At 41.6% G+C, this 8618-nt stretch overlaps 1 pseudogene; it reads left to right on the top strand.

Annotated features, from left to right (window-relative positions):
* The first annotated feature begins 6629 nt into the window (after window positions 1–6629).
* LOC149310801 (band 4.1-like protein 2 pseudogene) lies at window positions 6630–7860 on the top strand (annotated as a pseudogene).
* Window positions 7861–8618: the final 758 nt, after the last annotated feature.

Below are 8618 nucleotides of genomic sequence, written 5' to 3'. Positions count from 1 at the left end.
TTTCCATGTGTAGTAGTGGGTGGTGACACACATCTCTGGTTTTTAGTCCAAACTTTAAAAGCAGGGTTCAAGGTGCTGTACTGTATCATGAAAAATAGGTTTGGCGGTTTGGATCATTCTTTTAAAATTCAAACAAAAACCAGGAGCAGATGCAACATCCTACTGACATGGAAGCTACCACTGTTTATAAGTCTGAAGTAGCAAAATGCGAGAGCTAGTGGAGTGTGGTGGTTTGAGATTTGGACTATGACTCTGGGAGACCAGGGTTCAAATCCCCTCTTGGGGATTTGAAATCCACTTTTTTAGCGAACTCTTCAAAATGAGCTGCCAGTAAGGATTCAGTTTGCAAGCTCCGCGGAAGGAGGACACAAGGGGCTACCGTTGAAAGCAACCGGTGTGAAAATACATGTTAATTAGGAGGTGAATTCGCATTGCTCAATCCACACTCACCCTCATTCTGAGCAGGAAAAACCTCATTTGATAAGGTCCAATGTCTAAAGCAAGGTGTCACTTCTGAAGCCCTTCTCCTACCCAAAAGTAAATGAGGGAGAGAATACACTGATGTAGTGTTCTCTATTGTACTTAGAGGGGAATTGTCCTGAGGCCACCAACACATGAAGGCCACTTGTCAGCACCCATCCTGCCCAAAGTCTCTGTCTCACAGTCTCAAAGATGGCAGAAGAGGGAGAGGAGATAGAAGATAAGCTGGCCCAGAGGATATGGCCTAGCAATCTGCATGCAGCAGGCAAAGAGACAGCCAGCCAACCAGCCTTCCCAGGGAAGCTCCCCACCATTCTCAAAATGAACTCAGGAGAGGAAAGGGGAATTGGTAGGCTCTGAGGGAAGTGATGGGAGGCAGCATGTGCAAAGGCACAGCAGGAGCTGGCAATGGTGGTGGGAGCTGCTCTTGGCAAAGCAAAGCATTCCCTTAGCCAGGAAATGCTACTCTCAGTGCTGCTGGTTCTTCAAGACTCGGGGCTGGGATGCTGCATTTTCACATGTGAGGCACAGCAACAGCAGTGGTTGTGATGCTGATGCGACCACAGCCACTGTTCTAAGCTGTGCACTGGCTATCATGTAGGACGAATGAATCCATGCTGGATTTTACAGGAGCTGCTTCCAGTTTTATGAGAGCTATCCAGGATACTAAGTCCAGCATAGAATCATCAAACAGAATGAAGCCAGGAGTTGTGTGTGTTCCATGCCTGCTCAGGTTGAGTCAACAGTTAGGGAAGCCATCTTTGCAATGGCAAACTCTTTCCTCTAGCTCCTTCTTTTTTGTTCACTTAAAAGTGACTCAGCCTGTAACAGTTAACACGTACTGTTATGCATTCAAACTTTCAAAGAACTCATAGCAGCATCTACGGGACTCTACGTCTCCCCGATTGTTCCTCACAAGAGTCCTGTGAAGTCCGTTATTTTGAATCGATTTAACTGATACCAGTGTATTTTAAACCGTTGTAAATCGCAAGTGGGAACACCCCCCCCAAAAGCACCCAGTGAGCTTCAAGGTCCAATGGGGGCTAAAATGTCATTCTCTCAACATCAGCCTGAAATTCTAACCACTTCGCCACTCTGGTTCTCTGTGTCCATGCTCTTTTGTTTACGCTATACATATATCTATAACTATTCATAATTTGTACAGAAATAAGCAATTCATATCCTGTTGTGACACATTTATAATGCTTTACCTCAAAGGTCAGATTTTGTTCTAATTTTTACCTCCTATATCATTTTATTTTTAAATAGAGAAAAGACATTCCATGGCACTTGAAAACCACATCCTCTTCTTGTTCTTTTCCCTTAAGCACAGCTTGGCCTCCAAATTCCTCTCTTCCTCTTTCTCTCTCTCTCTTACTTTGATCTAGGTCAGCAATCCCCATCCTTCCATAAGTGTGGGGCTTCAAGTCCCATTAACTCCAACTAGTATGGAGTATGATCATAAATGCTAGGAAGTGCAATCCAAAACATTTCGAGAACACTAAATTGAAGAAGACTCGCTTTGAAGAAACCTTGCTCCAGGTCTGTAGTGAAAGCCCTGTCAGTGAGTTGTAAATAACCCTATTTGGTTGCCAGTATCTATGTGGACCCACAATCAGCAGCCAATATTCAACAGTCAACTTGTTTCTTGATAGAAGGCTCACTTCCTCACAGACCCGCATCTCCAACAGTTTTCCTTTTGTGTGTGTGTGTGTGTGTGTGTGTGTGTGTGTGTAATATACATAATGCATACACATCCAAATAGGAGCAAAGATGAGGTGGAGTTAACTAACATGTACTGCATGATCTAGTCCAATGGAGCGAAACTGTGGCCCCCCAAAGCCATTGGCTCAGCTGGGTAGTGTTTATGGAATTTGTACCCCAACAACATGGACTTACTCCAACTCATTGGGAAGAGTTCCTTTTGCACTGAGCTACACAGCAAGGTCAGCATGAGAGCTTCCCAGAAAGTCTCATAACGGCAATACCATCACAAGAACTGGTATGTGATCAGGCACGATTCTTGTGCCAGATCATGTTTGAAGTCTCACAGGACTGCAGGTCTCATGAGGCTCTGGTTGGGACTTTGCCAGCTGTATATAGATTGGGCCATGAGGTTGCTGGCGACTCTTGGCCTGAGCTCAGTGCAACCCACCTTCCCACACTTGCTACGTCTTGCTGCCTTTGGTATTCTCAGGCTCCAGCTGGTCATCTTCAGGATCTGGGAAAGAATTTTTCCATGTTATTGGAACATGGCTTTTTTGCCTCCCCTGGGGGTATTTCCCCCCACACTGTTTATTGGCTTACCTTCTGTTGTTAACCATGTACACTACTTCTCTTTGTCATTACTGATTATGTTTTTGCTGCTGCTTTGTGTATTAGGAGTTATTGCTACCTTTCCTTTATTTAGTGTGCTCATTGCTTTCAGTTCTCATGGCATCTTCTACTTGCTTTTCAGCGTCCCTACAGCTGGCTTTCAGATCACCTTGCGGATTTGTCAAAAGTGGTGGATATGGAAGGGAGGTGGGGACATCGGGCATGAATTAAATTAAAAGGGGAGAGGTTAACCAGTGGGGTGGGTAGAGGAATGAAGGAGGGATGCCTGCAGTCAGGGCAAATGCAGATGACTACACACCGCAACCTAGGTAACAGACATACGATACATGATTGGCTAACTTGGAATGCACTACTCTGAGGTTTAACTTACCTACATGGGTTTTCATCCCCATGCAGAGCATCAACTGGTCCTGAGCCACCAGGTCTTCTGTCCCCTTCCCCTTATTTTTACATACATATTGTATAAATATTTGCTTTATGATAATTGCATTAAAGTTGTGGCCAATTTTACAACCCATAACCCGGTGTCTAGCCTTTTATCTTGGCACAATGGAGAGCCACATGTCCTTCAAGGATGCTAATAAGCACTCAAGTCTCATACAATGGATGTATATGTATCAGATCAAGGGGGGAAATCAATGAACAGGGAAATTGTAAGTGAAATTTCAACATGCAAAAACAGACCAGTATAAATGCCTAAATGGAACCTACAGGATATATGCACAGCAAGATGTGAGAGGGTGACTTTGACAGACCGAGCATTATTGATACAATATTTCTTACAGATAAACCTTCCTTGGTGAGTAGACAATGTTTTATAACTGCAAGAAATAAACAGGCACTTACAAATCCTATGAATGATCATTCAGCCTTCCTGAAATTCATAATATCTATTCTATGCCATCCAGATAAAGGACAGTCCATATGTGTAAGCACAAGAGTTACACCAGTATGAGAATACAGTAATCCAGTTCTGTTGGTGCGTCATTTGAAGAACATTGTCATAATGTGCTGTGTTTTTAATGCAAAAAAAAAAAAAAAAGAACTTGACTATCTAGAGTTTGCAAGACTCAGTTCCTGACAATACTTTCCATATACAACGTAGCCAACTGCTGGTCCCAGTCAGGCCATAAATATCTAGAAGGAGGTGACAATCCTAGACTTGACAGCCTGCAACACAAAGTTGGCTCACAACAGTGTAACTATGTGTGAGAGTTTGCTGGACCTGTCACTCACTCACTTTCTCTCTCTCTCTCTCTCTCTCTCTCTCTCTCACACACACACACACACACACACACACACAGAGACAAATCCCATTTGGATTTTAGTTAAGATGAGATTTTGAGTCAACAGGCTATGACCATTAAGAGAAAACACATGCCCTGGATATGTTTATTTTGATTAATACAAATAACAACAAGACGCCTAGCCTGAAAGAACCTTGTGTCCTGCCAGATATAAATCTTGAGGATAGTGTCATCAAATCCCACAATGATTCTCCCTATCTCACCCCTTCATTGGGTTACATTTTTTGCTCTCCACAAACACCTAGAGAAAGAATATTTGAGCTTTTCCAGACTGCTCCCTAAAATTACTTCAGTATGGACCCATAGCTTTTAAGGAGAGCTGCTGATGAAAACTACATAGCCCACTGTAGAGATATGCAGAATGAGGATGAGAGAGGCATTTGGAACTGGGCCAAGGTCAGTGAGCAGATTCACATTCACTTAGGATTTAACTTCTGTGTGATGGTAAAATGACTGGTTTGAACATGTTCACAATCAAATCTTATGTGAATTAAGAAGTCTAAGAGCTTTGTTATGGGCATGAAAGAAAACTCCAGGCCTATGAAGTCTTTCTGGAGAAACATTCCATGAAAACAAAGCCCTTCTTTCTCAAACAGTTCAGCAAGTGCAGTTGAGAACATTAGAACCTGATCTGGGGAGAGGTAATCATTCACATGGTTAAGTCCAGTCTCATTTTTATGTGCCCATTTTATCCATCCATTAGGAGAAGTGGCCTTTGAGGAATGCACTTTGTTATTAAAATGGGAAGCAAATGCTAAGTGTGGATTTTATGTTGTTTGAAGGCAATCATCTCATGATGAAAAAGTCTGACCAATTTCCTTAGTATTGCTCAACTTTATAATTAATGGATTAAATACTCTGAGCTTCTTCATCTCCTCTTTCCTGCACTTCTGTGCCTCCCTCTATTTTCCCTGATTTTCTTTTACTCCCTTCCCCTCCATTATGGTACATTATGGCATTATTTCAAAGGTAGTGATTTAAGCAATAAACAAAAAGGGAGAAATGCATGCATACAAACTAAGCTCACTCAAAGTGGTGGTCCCTGGATCATTGCCAGTTCCTGGCAATTTTCCAGGTAAGAAAGAAACAATTCTAACGTATAGCCCAAATTTAGTTCTGGTCCCTGACATTTGGGAAAAAATTAACTGTTGGTCCACCACATCACTTAGCCCGAGAAGCACTGATCCAAGCAATAGATAGATAGATAGATATAAAGATAATTCGACATGAATATATATATAGGTAGATAGATATATAGATATCCTCCACATTCACTGGGGTTAAAGGCACAGGACCCCTGTGAAAATGGGAAAACATCAAATAAAAAGCCCTACTTTTTTAAACCTGATAGAACACCTCTCCAGGAATCTCTAGGTTCTCCAGGGCGATTCTATGGTCAGGATCTGCCAGAGGTTGTCCATGAAATTGTGCTGGAAAACCTACAAAGGCCTGGAGAAGTGTTCTCTCTAGGTCCTCCAGCATGACTTGCAGAATTGGACAATGGAGTAATGATGGAGGACCTAGAGAGAACATATTACAACCCCCAAACAACCCTAAAACCCCAACCCTCCCCCCCAGTCATAAAAACAATGATTGACCCATAAAATGAGATTAAACAGCCTTTCGGCTTGACGCTCCCTGAAGATAGAAGAAAATAGAATGGCACCAGTGACCCATAGTACAGCAAAAGACAGCAAGAAAACTCCTGCCCTGTCTGTCATTCAGAAGACGAAAAAACATCATTTAACAAGCCCAGATCAATCACAGTCATACAAACATCAGCAAAAACTTGAGAAGAACTTACTTACTTACTTACTTACTTACTTACTTACTTATTTATATTTATACCCTGCCCTTCAGCCCTAATGGCTATCAGAGAAGCTTACAATTATTATTTTTTATTGGACGGTTCCCTGCCCTCAGGCTTACAATCTAAAAGACACAACACAAAAGGAGAAGGGAATGGTGGTGGGAAAGGGGATGAGGTCCAGTGGTTCTTCTCTCCCTCTGAGACCTGGACCAAGGCAGATGGACTGGAGGGAGGTCTCTTCTTCTTCTGGCTAGCCCTGATTCCAAAGTCTTGGTAAAATTATTCAAACATTGCAAGAACACACATTGCTTCTTAGGAATGTTGTCCACTTATTAGAAGCAGTCCAAAAAGCCAGAGGGAGCCGTGTACATCTATAGAAGAGAAAGCTGGTTGAAGAAACCTCCACAGACATTGATCCCCCGGCCGCTGAACAGCGTTCCAATCCCAAAACCAAGTGACACACGTTAAGGAGTGACAACTTGCTTCGGCAGGTGTCTCTCCAGTTCAACCAGAAAGCCAAGCGAGGGGGGAAGGAATGTAAATGAAGCCCTTCCCTTCCCACAATACCCACCTCAGTTACCCAGCATTTTCAGGGAGTGCTTTCCTGCCCTTTCTGCTTTTTGACTTTTTTCTTGGAAACAGCTTCAGTAGGTATCACAGACCAGAGCCTGCTAAAGGACTTCTCTCCTGCAGTAATGCTATCCACTGGTGATGGGATCCTTAAAGCAGCTGGACCAGCGAAGGTAAAAGTTGGGAAAGATACTGATGGAAGCATAATGAAAATACCACAATTAGAAGATGGAAAGATGGAGACAGAAGAGGAGGAAAATCATAAGAAGGACCTGGATAAGACCCAGGATGAATTACTGAAGCATCAGGCTAGCATTAGCGAACTCAAGAGCAATTTTATGGAATCCACACCTGAGTTACACCCCAATGTATGGGAAAAGCACTGTATCACACCTCTATCTCTACAGACACAAGGGAGTTCGCATGAGACGCTGAACGTAATGGAGAAGAAGCAGGCAGAGATTGGGACAGAAGAGACAATAGTTACAGATGATACCAATAGGAACAAAATACAAGTTGTGTCTGCTGAAGGGAAAATTCAGAAGATGGAACTGTCGAAAATGACTCTTCATCATTGTCATCAGATAGCAGCAGTAGTGAGAGTGAAGATGAAGCAGGAGAATATTGCCCATACCAACAGATGACTCAAGACTCCATAAAAAAAAGAACTAGATGAAAATGAAATTGCTAAGGATGACAAGCAAGAGAAGGCAGATGCAATAGTATGCATGGAAATTTCAGAAGTCAGTCCAGGTCAAGTAACAGTTGAGCACACAGAAGTAACAAAAGATTTTGTTCAGACAAATGAAGTAACCACAGAAACATCTGGAAAGACAAATTTGCAAAAACTGGATAAGCAAGATCTGAAAGAAGAGTGTGTGGAAGAGCAGATGAAAGTAAACGGAAAGGCATCACATACTGACATTGATGTTTCACCACAAATAATTTGTTTCTCTGAGCCTCCTTTGGTTAAAAGAGAGATGGTGACCATTTCAGATGCTTCACAGAGAACTGAAATATCTACCAAGGAAGTACCAATTGTTCAGACAGAGACTAAAACAATCACATATGAATCTCCCCAGTTTGATGGCAGTGGTGATGCTGGTGTACTGTTGAGTGCACAGATGATCACAGCAAAATCTGTTTCTACAAACACCGCCACACACTACAAAGACAATAAAAGGTGGTGTGTCAGAAACCAGAATTGAAAAGTGGGTTGTTATCACTGGAGATGCAGACCTTGACCATGATCAGACATTGGCACAAGCTATTAAAGAAGCCAAAGAGCAGCACCCTGATATGTCTGTAACAAGAGTGGTGGTGCATAAGGAAACAGAACTTGGAGAAGGAGAATAAGTAATATGAAGAAAAAATTGTGATTTATGAAGAACTTTGATCATTCCAAGTTAGTGTCCTGACCACTTTTTCACTGAATTCACCAAACCTGACAACAGTGACCAGACACTTTCCAGAATGAATTGCCAACACCAAACCTTATCTTTCTCCTGTCTTTAACCCATACATCTTTATTTTTATAACCACTTCTTAACATTTTTGGGTTTTTTATGAGGTTTAGAGATTAATTTTTGCATAGTTCCCTTCCATTTTTATATAACTGATTTTCTGATTGCATGAAAATGAACAGAAATATTTAGTAAGCACTGTTCACTTGAGCAAATTTAATATACAGGAAGGAGAGAAACTTTGACTAATTTAGATATAGCATTTTCAAAATATTTCAAATAAAGCTTCTTACTGGAATAACAGATTTTCTTCACAATATTCAGGTAATAAAATATCAAATAATATAAAAAAGACATTGTTTTTATTTTTTAAAAAATACAAAGCTTTCCTATAACTTGGTGGGGAAAGAAATTAAGATTTATATGGATTTTATAAAGACTCCTTGTAACTTTCTCTGTTCTGAGGATCTCCCACTTTCTGTGGGGGACTGGTGCTGGTACAATAAAGGAGAGAGAGAGTTATAAAGATGTTTCTACTGACAGCACTGTTCTAGTAACCGTTTTGTACTTCACTGCCATGGTTCAGTACCTTCATAGACACTCTGTGGTCTGCAGCATTCCAGACAAGGTTGAAAGGACTTTGTTCTCTTT

This window comes from Sceloporus occidentalis, unplaced genomic scaffold, assembly GCF_023333645.1.
Source record: "Sceloporus occidentalis isolate IW3139 unplaced genomic scaffold, rSceOcc1.0.p SCAF_6, whole genome shotgun sequence".
Classification (NCBI taxonomy): domain Eukaryota; kingdom Metazoa; phylum Chordata; class Lepidosauria; order Squamata; family Phrynosomatidae; genus Sceloporus; species Sceloporus occidentalis.
The sequence above is the reverse complement of the archived record's forward strand: the minus strand, read 5'-3'. Positions and strand labels throughout refer to the sequence as shown.